The sequence below is a fragment of the Euleptes europaea genome, chromosome 10, assembly GCF_029931775.1.
Source record: "Euleptes europaea isolate rEulEur1 chromosome 10, rEulEur1.hap1, whole genome shotgun sequence".
Lineage (NCBI taxonomy): Eukaryota > Metazoa > Chordata > Lepidosauria > Squamata > Sphaerodactylidae > Euleptes > Euleptes europaea.
The window spans coordinates 69287124-69302475 of record NC_079321.1 but is presented as its reverse complement, the minus strand read 5'-3'; positions in this window follow the sequence as shown (position 1 = coordinate 69302475).

Here is a 15352-nt window from a genome sequence, read left to right as displayed (position 1 = left end):
ACCATGCCTATTAAATTAGGTTCTGTAGAACACAGGCAGGATAATGTTGTTGGAGTCTTGTTTGTGGGCTTCCTGGAGGCACCTAGTTGGCCACTGTGTGAACAGACTGCTGGATTTGATGGGCCTGGGTCTGATCCAGCTTGGCTTTTCTTATGTTTTGATTATATTTTTTACAGTTGTTTCATTGCTCTTATGCCTCTGAAAGCCTAATTAGCTTCTTTTGCAAACACACATAGGAGTGGCATTGTACAAACTGTTTCTGCATATTTTTTTCTCTTGTCTCATGGAATGCATTGTGGTCACATGAAAGGCTGGTAACATTCAATGTCCAATTTTTTTTTTCTTGGAAAAGATGATTAAGGTGAGAATAGTCTGTTGCTCATCAAGAACCAGTATGATCCCATAGAAAATCCCACATGTGCTGCATATTTTTAAAAATCTTTCTTTTATTGAAGCTGTGATGGCAACTGCCTTGCAAAGGACCAGGAAAGGGGGAATTTTTTGCTTCTTTGACCTGTATGCTTGATTGCAGAGAATCCCAGCTTCACTGAGTCTGAACACACTTCTGAAAAGTCTGAGAAAGAAAAGTGAACATAAGAACATAGGAAGAACCCTGCTGGATCAGACCAAAGGCCCATCAGGTCCAGCATTCTGTTCACAACAGTGGCCAACTGGTTGCTTCTAGGAAGCCCACAAGCAGGACAATGGCAACAACATCCTGCTGCCTGTGCTCCCTGGCAACTGATATAAGGGGGTATACTGCCTCTGAAACTGGAGGGAGTAGGATATCCATCATGGCTAGTAGCCCCATCCTTTGTTAAATTGCCCACTCCTGTGGCAGTGAGTTCCACAATGTAACTATCCCCTGTGTGAAGAACAGCTTCCTTTTGCCTGTCCTGAATCTCCCACCCTTGAGCTTCAGTGGATGACCCTGGGTTCTAGTATTATGAGAGAGGGAGAAAAATTTCTCCCTGTCCACTATCTCCACACCATGCATAATTTGATAGACCTCTTTGATGTCTCCACTTACCTTTTTTCTAAGCTAAACAGCCCTAAACATTTTAACCAAACTTCAAAGGACAGTTGCTGCAGTCCCCTGATCCTTTTGGTTGCTCTGCAATCTCTGCCATATCCTTTTTCAGGTGTGGGGACCAGAACTGAACAGTATTCAAAGATTGTTCTCCTATAGATTTGTATAAGGGCAGCAATTTAATTCTCTATTCCTTTTCTAATTATGGCCAGCATAGAATTTGCCCTTTTCACAGCAGCCGTATACTGGGTAGACATTTTCACTGAGCTATCCACTACCACCCCAAGATTCGTTTCTTGGTCTGTTTCTACCAGCTGTGATCCCATCAGTGTATTTGTGAAACTGGGATTATTTGCACCAATAGGCATCACTTTACATTTAGTCACATCAAATCTCATTTGCAAAAAGCAGACGCTGCCTTGCCTGGCAGGACTTGAGGGCCTGCAGAGCTAACCAGTTTAGCCTTTGCCTTCTAATTTGCAGGGGGTGGGGTAGGGGGTGTTGTGGCCCTAATGAGAAAGACAACCAGATAGTGTGAGCTTCTCATCTGGGACTGCATTAGATGTTTAAGTTGGCTACACGTTTTTCTTTTATCTGGTAGAGTTCTGGTAGCTTTTAACAGCTACATTGCAGGTAGAAATCCAACAGGTGAAGTCCCCCCTTCAATATCTTTGTGAACTGGGAAAAGTCTCTTCTGATGAATTCATATTTCTTTAAGGTGCAGCTTCATACACCTGTGCATGTGAGCACCTCCCTGCCAAGGAGATGGTTGCTCTTTTTAACTTTGATGTGCTGATATTTGGTTTAGAAGTAAGAATATGCTTGCACTCCTCCCACTTACTCAATCCTAACTGGTTGATGGTCATTGTTAATATTTACAACCACAACCATCTGCACACAGGTGTGGTGAGATTCATCACAGAACCCTAGGCAAAGATTCCTCCTGGGCTCCCCTCATTCCACCTGGATCATATGGAAACAAATTGCATGACTTTCCCAAGCTCCATGGGCCCCCTTGGAGATTAGGGTCCGCAGAATTTTGCCCCCCTAACATGCAGCTGTGCCTGCACATCAGGACAGAGTCTATATCCAGCAAGGAGAACACTGCATTCAAATCCAGTTGGTAGAATTTGGCCCAGCTCCTCCTAGCAAACATTTGTGCAGTCAAACCTAAGCCAGAAAAGACTATCTTGTTTCTAGTCTTATCCACTGCATTTGTGTACTACCCCCCCTTCACTTAGTTCAAGGCCGTTTACATGAGGGCGTAGGGGGTAACAGTTCTATGAAGCAATTAGTGAGACTGGCTGATGATAACCTAGTGAGTTTCATGTCTGAACAGGGATTTGAACACTTATTTTCCTAGTTCAAGTACTCTGAGCACATTTCGACAATCTGGAAAGCACAAGATGGCTATCATTTGTGCAACTTCATTCTGGATTAGACAATATACAGTAGTTTTCTCTTGTTATGCAACATATTTTTAATTATTTTTGTTACAGTGCACTTGGGGAGGGTTAAAAATTTGGGATGTTCTTGCATTAGGAATGAGATTCAGGATTAAGTAAATAGTATTTGTGTTGTGCAGACAAGGCTAATGAAGCAGGGGAGTGGGCTGGGATAGAGAGGTAAAATTGCCAGAAATCTTTACGCCACAGAAAAGAACTGCTACCCCGCCCCTCAAAAATCCCAGAAATTTGGAAGAAAATTGAAATACTTACTTCCATATCAAATTTAAACTTATTTTACTAACTGAACAACATAAAGTGCATCATTTTAAACTTATTTAGCATATACTTTTTGGCATATTTATGGAATGTTAAAGTATAAATATCTTCCTTGTGTAAGAACATTTGCAAGCATATGACAAAAAGTTGCCAGCTGCCGCACCCTATGCTGCCATAACACACGTATTGTTAAGTTTTGCCACCTGAAAGGCAGGGGGAAAAATAACAGTTCAAAATAGAAAAAAAATTATAGTGAACAAATGAAAGAGTATTACTTAGATAGAAACTCCCTCATAAAGACACAATAGGAAGGACTGCCGACATGTTTGGATATTAAGGTAAACTTTCTAACATTGCAGTGGATAAAGTTCTAACATTGAAAACACTGAACAATAAAGTATTACAATTAAACATATTATAGCATATTAATTGTTGCCAAAATTATTTATATTTAAACAAAAATTACTTAAAATATTGTATATGTGTACAGAATAAAGTTTTTTTTTTCCCAGTGCTTCCCCAATGTCCCAATTTTTCCACTGGAAAAATTGAGAAAGTCCTCAAACTTTTGCATTATGCATTTTGAGTGTGAAAAACCTTGCTGTAAAATGCATTTTACTCATTATAAAAGAGAAAATATTTCATAGGAGTTTCTGTCAATGGTCTCCAAAATTTTCCAGTTTTTCATTGGGAGAGACTGAAAAAAACAGCCCCTGGGGAAAAAAAATGGGAAAAAAATGTTTCTTCCTTCCAAACCAAATATCAACCCCATCAAATCTAAAAAGAGCATCCAGATGAAGTGTGCACATAGGTAAGGATCCCTTTGGCAAAAAAAGCCAAAATATTACAGATTCAGTAGAATGTGTCAGAGGTTATGTTATACAAGTTCAGGTGGTCAATGACCTCTGTTTCATCAGCCCTAGAACTGTGACCATGCTTGTTTTTTTCTCTAGCTCAAACATTACCCCTATTTCATAATTACTCCAATCTGTTTGCTTGGATTGGGCTGTCAAGGGTTGGTAACAACACTGTAATCTTTAAAACAGCTCTAACAGATGACCCATGAATAGGGTTGCCACTTGCCAACCTCTAGGTGGTGTGGCAAAAATACTAACAGCACTATGACCATAAATCAACAATACACGTGGTACTGTATGCCAAACATTTATGATGCATAAAAATATACTTACTATACAAAAAACAAAAACTATCTAGAGTAGTGTCTAAAACATATAGTGTTACAACATATATACACACAACATCCACAATACACATGCAATGGACTGGACACAAAAATATAAACGAAGCAAGAAGATGCACAAAATTGCTATGTTACTGACATCAGCCCCAGCTGGGGCTGCGAGTCACTGCTTCTCCCGGCTTCCGCTGTGCAAGATTTAAAGAGACATGGTCCTATTATATAGAAAGACTTGTCTGTGGCTGGAAACGCCTGCTATGAGAGCATGGTCCGGTATGATGAGGAAGTTTTAATCCATGCAAAATAGAGATGGATCCAATAATTCTATTTCGATGTTACTTCTTCAGTTGCATTTATGTTAGTCAGAATGGACTTTTATGACATAAATCACATCGGTGCTCTTAGGAATTCTTACTCCAGTCCAATTTGTTTCCATGAATTGTGGTATAGACCTCGTGTTAGCAGGAGGGACACACTGAACTCCCTCCTTCTAGGCTAGATAGCATTGCTGACAAGGTTAGAACATAGATAGATAAAAGGATGCTAAAATTAATAAAAAGCATCTAATTAATTTGCTGGCAAACTTTCACAGCAAAACTCAGAAATTGTGCCACTTTCTCCAATGTTACGGGAGAGTGATAGTTCAATTTAAAAAAAAGAGCATTAAGAAAATCGGGAGAATTTGACTTATTTGTCAAAATAGGGCTTAAAAATTTGCTGTGCATTTCTGCATAAAATCTACAGTGGAATAAGACATGTACAATTGATCCAATGCAGTTGTTACCACAGGGGCAAAGTCTATCTGAAACGGGGATTTTCTGAAATCTTCCTTCCAAAATCACAGATGGCATGACATTAAATCTGGCCAGGGAAAAAGCTCTTTATTGATGCGGGTACAAATACGGCGTAGGCTCATATATATCAAAGGGAATCCCTTAACTTAATGGGGAGCAAGTCCTGTTAGCAGCACTATTGAGATTTTGAAATCGTACGCACAAGACCAAATTTTATTGATGGGCGACTTCAATGGAATTATTCTCCCATCTCTGGACAAAAAATCAAAAGCAAAAGATATCAATGATGGATGCTTGCCTAAAACTTTCTTTGCCATGGCTTCAGAATTAGAATTACAAGACATTTGGAGAACAATGAATACAACAGCTAAAGAATACACCTTTTATTCAGCAAGACACGATTCACACTCCAGAATCGATATGATATGGGCCAGTAAATCAATTTTCACGCAACTACGTAAAATTCATATTTTACCTAGAACTTTTTCTGATCATAATCCTGTTACCTTTGATTGGAACAATAAACAAGCATTTAGATGGCGAATGAACGATAAACTTTTAAAAGACAACAAGATACAAAAGGAATTACAGGTTTTAATGAAAGACTTTTTTGAAATTAACCTTAATGGGGAAACTTCTTTAAATACAGTTTGGGACGCATTCAAAGCTGTTCTGAGAGGTTTTATGATACAGAAACACTCGGCCTGGAAGAAGACTCAATTGCAATTTACAAACAACATACTTTGGAATTTACAAAATTTGGAGCAGAAATTAGTAATGGTAACACAGGAAGAGGAGAGAAGAGAAATTCAAATACAGATTTCTGCATCTAAACACCAATTAAATTTGGTAATAATGGAGGAAATGAATAAAAATCTGAAACTTGCTAAACAAAAGTATTTTGAATATGCAAATAAACCAGGAAAATTTTTAGCAACACAACTGAAGGACTCATTTCCAAAGAAGATTATAACAAAAATCCAAACTGCTAAAGGACCAGTTTATTCAACTTCAGAAATTCAGAAAGAATTTGTTTCATTTTACTCTAAGTTATATCAGAAAGAAAATACTCCAAAACAGAAAATAGACAAATTTCTAAACTCAATACAGATGAAAGCTTTGTCAATGACCCAGAGAGAATGTATTGAAGCTCCAGTAACAAGGGAAGAAATACAAGAAGCAATACTGAGACAAAAAACGGATAAAACACCTGGACCAGATGGAATTACTGCACTATTTTATAGAACTTTTAGTGACAATTTAGTTGGATTTTTTGGTTCACTTTACAATGCAATTTTGGACGAGGGAACATCCCCGGAGACTTGGTCACACGCATTTATATCACTGATACCCAAAGAAGGAAGAGATCCAGAAAAAACATCTAATTACAGACCTATATCGCTCTTAAATGTGGATTACAAAATTTTTGCTTCGGTTTTGGCATGTAGGATAAAGCAATTTATTAAGGATCTTATACATGAGGACCAAGCAGGTTTTATACCAGGAAGGCAAATAAAAGACAATGTAAGAATTTTACTAGATTCACTGGAATATTATGACCATAATATTCAACAAACTGCGGCTTTTGTATTTTTGGATGCAGAAAAAGCCTTTGATATGGTCTCTTGGAACTTTTTGAAACGGATTTTGGATAAATTGAATTTTGGAGATCGTTTTCAGAAAGGTATATCGGCTATTTATACCTCCCAACAAGCTAAAATTTTGGTTAATGAATCAATGTCAGATAACTGCCAAATCACGAAAGGGACTAGACAGGGATGTCCCTTGTCTCCACTTTTATTTTTGTTGGTGTTGGAACCGCTATGTGTGAAACTAAGAAGTATGGAGGACATCCGCGGGCTAAGAATTAAAAAACATGAATTTAAGTTGAGAGCATTCGCGGATGACCTACTGCTAATTTTGGAAAACCCAACACAGTCAATGAATATACTTCAGGAGACTTTGGATGATTTTGGAAAAGTATCAGGCTTTAAAGTGAATCAAGAAAAAACAAAGATAATATTTAAAAATTTATCGGAAATACAACAACAGGAATTTATATCATATACTGGCTGGGAGAAAGCTAACAAAGTTAAATACCTGGGAATTTGGATCACTGCAAAGAATAAAGATCTGTTAACCAACAATTACCTCAAGTTATGGGGTAAGATTAAAACTGATATGATTATATGGTCAAACAAAAAATTGTCATTAATGGGACGTATCTCAACGATCCAAATGAATGTCTTACCGAGGATGCTCTTCTTATTCCAAAATTTACCAATAATATCACAAACAAAATATTTTGAAACTTGGAGGAAAGACATTTCAAACTTCATCTGGCAAGGAAAAAAACCAAGGACTGCTTATAAATACTTGGTGGATCTAAAAACTAGAGGAGGTTTAGCACTGCCTAACTTTCAACTCTATGCTGAAGCGGTAGCTTTAGTATGGCTAAAAGACTGGATGAATTTGTCAAATGTACGTTTGCTAGACTTGGAAGGTTATAATAACTTAAGTGGATGGCATGGTTATTTGTGGTATGATAAAATTAAACTACAAGCAACATTCCGTAATCATATAATCAGGTCCTCTCTACTTCGTATTTGGATGAGATATAAACACATTTTGGAACCAGAAACACCGATGTGGATATCGCCCCAAGAAATGCTAACTTTGCGCCCACTTAGACCAGACAAATTTATTACTTATCAAGATCTAACTAATTGGGAAGGAAAGAAATGCTCACTAAAAGACTTTCAACTGCTTAAGGATGATTTACAATGGCTTCAATATTACCAAATCAAATCAGTTTTTGTACAAGATGCAAAAAAAGGTTTCTCTAAAGAAAAATCTCCTTTTCAAAGGATTCTACTAGACAATAATACAAAGCTGATTTCTAAAATGTATAATCTCCTTTTAACAATATACTGTGAGCAGGACACGATTAAACCAACTATGATCGATTGGGCTCAAAATGTGGGACATGATATTGTTTTAAATAAATGGGAAAGATTATGGTCTAAAGATTTAAAAGGAATAAAAGCACAGTCAGTGCGAGAAAACATCTATAAAATGATGTATAGATGGTATCTAACACCCAAGAAAATTGCAAAGATTTATAAAACGATGTCCTCTATTTGTTGGAAATGTAACAAAGAAATTGGTTCCTTTTATCACATGTGGTGGACCTGTGACAAAGCCAAAGACTTCTGGGACATGATTTATAACGAACTGAGACTAATACTACAAAAGAATATATCCAAAACACCAGAAATGATGTTATTGAGTATGATTCCAGACGACTTAGCAACACAAAGAACCTTTTTGATATATGCCACAACAGCTGCGAGACTGCTTTATGCAGCGAAATGGAAAGGGCTAGAAACTCCAGAGAAAAAAGACTGGATTGTTAAAATGTTTGAAGTGGCAGAAATGGCAAAACTCACAGCTATTCTAAATGAAGAAAATGACGTTCGGTTTTTGGGGGAATGGGGGGCGTGGATGCATTATTGTGAATATGAGTTAAAATTGGGAAGAATGGAAGAATATTTTCTAATCTGATCCAGAGGATTATTTTTGATTTTTTTTTTCATATTGAATAAGCATAATTATATTTACTAACAGATTATGGTTTTTTATATATGGTATTGATATTTTATCAAGATTAGATTACCTATGACGGGAGGAACTTTTTATTAAGAGGCAGATAGAGGTGATGGGGAAGTCAAAAAATTTTCCATTTCTTTTTTTCTTTTTTCTTTTCTCTTTTTTATTATATGATATGGAATTATAACAACTTTAGGTTAGAATTGAAATTCGATATTGTTATAGATGTTGTTTAATGCAATGGAAAATTTCTATTATAAAACCCAATAAAATTTATATACAACAGAGAATGCTCAGTTATGGTCAGCTGTTTTTTTAATCTCCTTGCAGGCTGGCCCCTTTAAAAGTCTTTATTCAGATGAGTGAGGCTGTCTTTATAGGTAATAACTAGCACCTATTCACTGTAGCTAAGACATCGGCAGATATTTTAGTACCTGCCCTTGATACTCTCCAGTATCAGAGGACCATGCCTATTAAATTAGGTTCTGTAGAACACAGGCAGGAAAATGTTGCTGGAGTTTGTGGGCTTCCTGGAGGCACCTAGTTGGCCACTGTGTGAACAGACTGCTGGATTTGATGGGCCTGGGTCTGATCCAGCGTGGCTTTTCTTATGTTTTGATTATATTTTTTACAGTTGTTTCATTGCTCTTATGCCTTTGAAAGCCTAATTAGCTTCTTTTGCAAACACACATAGGAGTGGCATTGTACAAACTGTTTCTGCAATTTTTTTTCTCTTGTCTCATGGAATGCATTGTGGTCACATGAAAGGCTGGTAACATTCAATGTCCAATTTTTTTTTCTTGGAAAAGATGATTAAGGTGAGAATAGTCTGTTGCTCATCAAGAACCAGTATGATCCCATAGAAAATCCCACATGTGCTGCATATTTTTAAAAATCTTTCTTTTATTGAAGCTGTGATGGCAACTGCCTTGCAAAGGACCAGGAAAGGGGGAATTTTTTGCTTCTTTGACCTGTATGCTTGATTGCAGAGAATCCCAGCTTCACTGAGTCTGAACACACTTCTGAAAAGTCTGAGAAAGAAAAGTGAACATAAGAACATAGGAAGAACCCTGCTGGATCAGACCAAAGGCCCATCAGGTCCAGCATTCTGTTCACAACAGTGGCCAACTGGTTGCTTCTAGGAAGCCCACAAGCAGGACAATGGCAACAACATCCTGCTGCCTGTGCTCCCTGGCAACTGATATAAGGGGGTATACTGCCTCTGAAACTGGAGGGAGTAGGATATCCATCATGGCTAGTAGCCCCATCCTTTGTTAAATTGCCCACTCCTGTGGCAGTGAGTTCCACAATGTAACTATCCCCTGTGTGAAGAACAGCTTCCTTTTGCCTGTCCTGAATCTCCCACCCTTGAGCTTCAGTGGATGACCCTGGGTTCTAGTATTATGAGAGAGGGAGAAAAATTTCTCCCTGTCCACTATCTCCACACCATGCATAATTTGATAGACCTCTTTGATGTCTCCACTTACCTTTTTTCTAAGCTAAACAGCCCTAAACATTTTAACCAAACTTCAAAGGACAGTTGCTGCAGTCCCCTGATCCTTTTGGTTGCTCTGCAATCTCTGCCATATCCTTTTTCAGGTGTGGGGACCAGAACTGAACAGTATTCAAAGATTGTTCTCCTATAGATTTGTATAAGGGCAGCAATTTAATTCTCTATTCCTTTTCTAATTATGGCCAGCATAGAATTTGCCCTTTTCACAGCAGCCGTATACTGGGTAGACATTTTCACTGAGCTATCCACTACCACCCCAAGATTCGTTTCTTGGTCTGTTTCTACCAGCTGTGATCCCATCAGTGTATTTGTGAAACTGGGATTATTTGCACCAATAGGCATCACTTTACATTTAGTCACATCAAATCTCATTTGCAAAAAGCAGACGCTGCCTTGCCTGGCAGGACTTGAGGGCCTGCAGAGCTAACCAGTTTAGCCTTTGCCTTCTAATTTGCAGGGGGTGGGGTAGGGGGTGTTGTGGCCCTAATGAGAAAGACAACCAGATAGTGTGAGCTTCTCATCTGGGACTGCATTAGATGTTTAAGTTGGCTACACGTTTTTCTTTTATCTGGTAGAGTTCTGGTAGCTTTTAACAGCTACATTGCAGGTAGAAATCCAACAGGTGAAGTCCCCCCTTCAATATCTTTGTGAACTGGGAAAAGTCTCTTCTGATGAATTCATATTTCTTTAAGGTGCAGCTTCATACACCTGTGCATGTGAGCACCTCCCTGCCAAGGAGATGGTTGCTCTTTTTAACTTTGATGTGCTGATATTTGGTTTAGAAGTAAGAATATGCTTGCACTCCTCCCACTTACTCAACCCTAACTGGTTGATGGTCATTGTTAATATTTACAACCACAACCATCTGCACACAGGTGTGGTGAGATTCATCACAGAACCCTAGGCAAAGATTCCTCCTGGGCTCCCCTCATTCCACCTGGATCATATGGAAACAAATTGCATGACTTTCCCAAGCTCCATGGGCCCCCTTGGAGATTAGGGTCCGCAGAATTTTGCCCCCCTAACATGCAGCTGTGCCTGCACATCAGGACAGAGTCTATATCCAGCAAGGAGAACACTGCATTCAAATCCAGTTGGTGGAATTTGGCCCAGCTCCTCCTAGCAAACATTTGTGCAGTCAAACCTAAGCCAGAAAAGACTATCTTGTTTCTAGTCTTATCCACTGCATTTGTGTACTACCCCCCCTTCACTTAGTTCAAGGCCGTTTACATGAGGGCGTAGGGGGTAACAGTTCTATGAAGCAATTAGTGAGACTGGCTGATGATAACCTAGTGAGTTTCATGTCTGAACAGGGATTTGAACACTTATTTTCCTAGTTCAAGTACTCTGAGCACATTTCGACAATCTGGAAAGCACAAGATGGCTATCATTTGTGCAACTTCATTCTGGATTAGACAATATACAGTAGTTTTCTCTTGTTATGCAACATATTTTTAATTATTTTTGTTACAGTGCACTTGGGGAGGGTTAAAAATTTGGGATGTTCTTGCATTAGGAATGAGATTCAGGATTAAGTAAATAGTATTTGTGTTGTGCAGACAAGGCTAATGAAGCAGGGGAGTGGGCTGGGATAGAGAGGTAAAATTGCCAGAAATCTTTACGCCACAGAAAAGAACTGCTACCCCGCCCCTCAAAAATCCCAGAAATTTGGAAGAAAATTGAAATACTTACTTCCATATCAAATTTAAACTTATTTTACTAACTGAACAACATAAAGTGCATCATTTTAAACTTATTTAGCATATACTTTTTGGCATATTTATGGAATGTTAAAGTATAAATATCTTCCTTGTGTAAGAACATTTGCAAGCATATGACAAAAAGTTGCCAGCTGCCGCACCCTATGCTGCCATAACACACGTATTGTTAAGTTTTGCCACCTGAAAGGCAGGGGAAAAAATAACAGTTCAAAATAGAAAAAAAATTATAGTGAACAAATGAAAGAGTATTACTTAGATAGAAACTCCCTCATAAAGACACAATAGGAAGGACTGCCGACATGTTTGGATATTAAGGTAAACTTTCTAACATTGCAGTGGATAAAGTTCTAACATTGAAAACACTGAACAATAAAGTATTACAATTAAACATATTATAGCATATTAATTGTTGCCAAAATTATTTATATTTAAACAAAAATTACTTAAAATATTGTATATGTGTACAGAATAAAGTTTTTTTTTTCCCAGTGCTTCCCCAATGTCCCAATTTTTCCACTGGAAAAATTGAGAAAGTCCTCAAACTTTTGCATTATGCATTTTGAGTGTGAAAAACCTTGCTGTAAAATGCATTTTACTCATTATAAAAGAGAAAATATTTCATAGGAGTTTCTGTCAATGGTCTCCAAAATTTTCCAGTTTTTCATTGGGAGAGACTGAAAAAAACAGCCCCTGGGGAAAAAAAATGGGAAAAAAATGTTTCTTCCTTCCAAACCAAATATCAACCCCATCAAATCTAAAAAGAGCATCCAGATGAAGTGTGCACATAGGTAAGGATCCCTTTGGCAAAAAAAGCCAAAATATTACAGATTCAGTAGAATGTGTCAGAGGTTATGTTATACAAGTTCAGGTGGTCAATGACCTCTGTTTCATCAGCCCTAGAACTGTGACCATGCTTGTTTTTTTCTCTAGCTCAAACATTACCCCTATTTCATAATTACTCCAATCTGTTTGCTTGGATTGGGCTGTCAAGGGTTGGTAACAACACTGTAATCTTTAAAACAGCTCTAACAGATGACCCATGAATAGGGTTGCCACTTGCCAACCTCTAGGTGGTGTGGCAAAAATACTAACAGCACTATGACCATAAATCAACAATACACGTGGTACTGTATGCCAAACATTTATGATGCATAAAAATATACTTACTATACAAAAAACAAAAACTATCTAGAGTAGTGTCTAAAACATATAGTGTTACAACATATATACACACAACATCCACAATACACATGCAATGGACTGGACACAAAAATATAAACGAAGCAAGAAGATGCACAAAATTGCTATGTTACTGACATCAGCCCCAGCTGGGGCTGCGAGTCACTGCTTCTCCCGGCTTCCGCTGTGCAAGATTTAAAGAGACATGGTCCTATTATATAGAAAGACTTGTCTGTGGCTGGAAACGCCTGCTATGAGAGCATGGTCCGGTATGATGAGGAAGTTTTAATCCATGCAAAATAGAGATGGATCCAATAATTCTATTTCGATGTTACTTCTTCAGTTGCATTTATGTTAGTCAGAATGGACTTTTATGACATAAATCACATCGGTGCTCTTAGGAATTCTTACTCCAGTCCAATTTGTTTCCATGAATTGTGGTATAGACCTCGTGTTAGCAGGAGGGACACACTGAACTCCCTCCTTCTAGGCTAGATAGCATTGCTGACAAGGTTAGAACATAGATAGATAAAAGGATGCTAAAATTAATAAAAAGCATCTAATTAATTTGCTGGCAAACTTTCACAGCAAAACTCAGAAATTGTGCCACTTTCTCCAATGTTACGGGAGAGTGATAGTTCAATTTAAAAAAAAGAGCATTAAGAAAATCGGGAGAATTTGACTTATTTGTCAAAATAGGGCTTAAAAATTTGCTGTGCATTTCTGCATAAAATCTACAGTGGAATAAGACATGTACAATTGATCCAATGCAGTTGTTACCACAGTGGCAAAGTCTATCTGAAACGGGGATTTTCTGAAATCTTCCTTCCAAAATCACAGATGGCATGACATTAAATCTGGCCAGGGAAAAAGCTCTTTATTGATGCGGGTACAAATACGGCATAGGCTCATATATATCAAAGGGAATCCCTTAACTTAATGGGGAGCAAGTCCTGTTAGCAGCACTATTGAGATTTTGAAATCCAATCTCTAATAGTCTGTGTTTTATTGTTTGAAATAAGCAGCGAATCCAATGGTAAACCAAGGGATTTAATTTTGCTCTCAATGTGAACTAATCAGTTAGAAGTGCGTGATTCCATAAGCAGATGGAAGTTTTATATAGTAAATGATCTATAGGAATGGCTCCTTCCCCCTACCATGTGATCAGTAGGGCTGTTAAAAAATAATTCGGTAAAATTTGTATTCGGCAAAATTTGGCCTGTTTTGATTCAGGAAATGCCAAAGTCCGAACTCCCCCAATTTGGATCCGTGGATTTCGGCACTAAGTTGGGCATTTGGGAAAAAATTCGGCCGAATAAAACCATTAAAAACACATTCGTGCCTTTCTGCGGCTCCGGGGGGGGGTCATGTTTGGAGGTAGAGGTCCCAAACTTTCCGTGTAGCTTGAGGGGACCCTTCTTGCAAGAACTCCCAAGTTTTGTAAAGATTGGGTCAGGGCCTCCCGGGTTATGGGACCCAGAAGGGGGTCCCCCCCATCTGCCCATTGGAATTAAACCATTAAAAACAAATTCGCGGCTTTCCACAGCTCCGGGGGGGCATTTTTGTAGGTTGAGGTCCCAAATTTTCAGTGTAGCTTGAGGGGACCCTTCTTGCAAGAACCCCCAAGTTTTGTGAAGATTGGATCAGGGGATCTTGAATTATGGGGCCCGGAAGGGTTCCCCCCACCCATCTGCCCGGCCCAGGGGTCTGGCTGCCTCGGCAGTTGGGCCATACCATTAGCCCGGCCCGGGGGTCCCCCCATCTGCCCATTGGAATAAAGCCATTAAAAGGGATGTACTAAAACGAATGACAAGTCAGTCCATTGGAAGCAATGGGAGAGGCTGCCCAGCCCATTGAAGATAATGAGAGAGGGGAATGTCGGTTGACTTGCATTGACTCCACTGAAACCTAACTTATCCGGATCTATTGACAAAAAACAGGAAAGACAAATTATATCTGATGATAATTTCAAGTTTGTGAAAAAAATTCTTTTAGTTGGGGAATTGAGTCCATTGATATTGATTGACATGATCTTTAAGTTTTCCATCTTAATCTATTACTGTTGCTTCGTCTAGTTTGAAATCTTGCTCATCCACAGATGTTGGGTTTTCTATTGCTAGTGTTTCTGTAAGAATAACTTCCAACATCGAACCTTTGGTTTGCTCTATTTCTCTATATACTGCACATTGTACTATGCCAATAAAGGTATTTGAAATTTGAAATTTGAAATCTATTTCTCTTATTGACTTTGGAGACAGGAAAGGTTTAAAGACATCTACTAGTTCCTCTACTTGTTCCGGTTCTCTTCTGGGTATAGAGGGATCCACCTGGGCCAGGCTGTGTACTGCTTCTTTCAGCCCTTGTCTCTTCAATCAACTCCTACGTTGTAGTTCTTCTAGGATCTTATTTTCCACTATCCTCAATTTTTCTTCAGCCAGTTGCCAGTCTCTGCTTCTTTTTGAGTGTTCGGGATGCTGATCTAATGTGTGTGTGTGTTAAGTGCCGTCAAGTCGCTTCCGACTCATGGCGACCCTATGAATGAAAGTCCTCCAAAATGTCCTATCTTTGACAGCCTTGCTCAGAT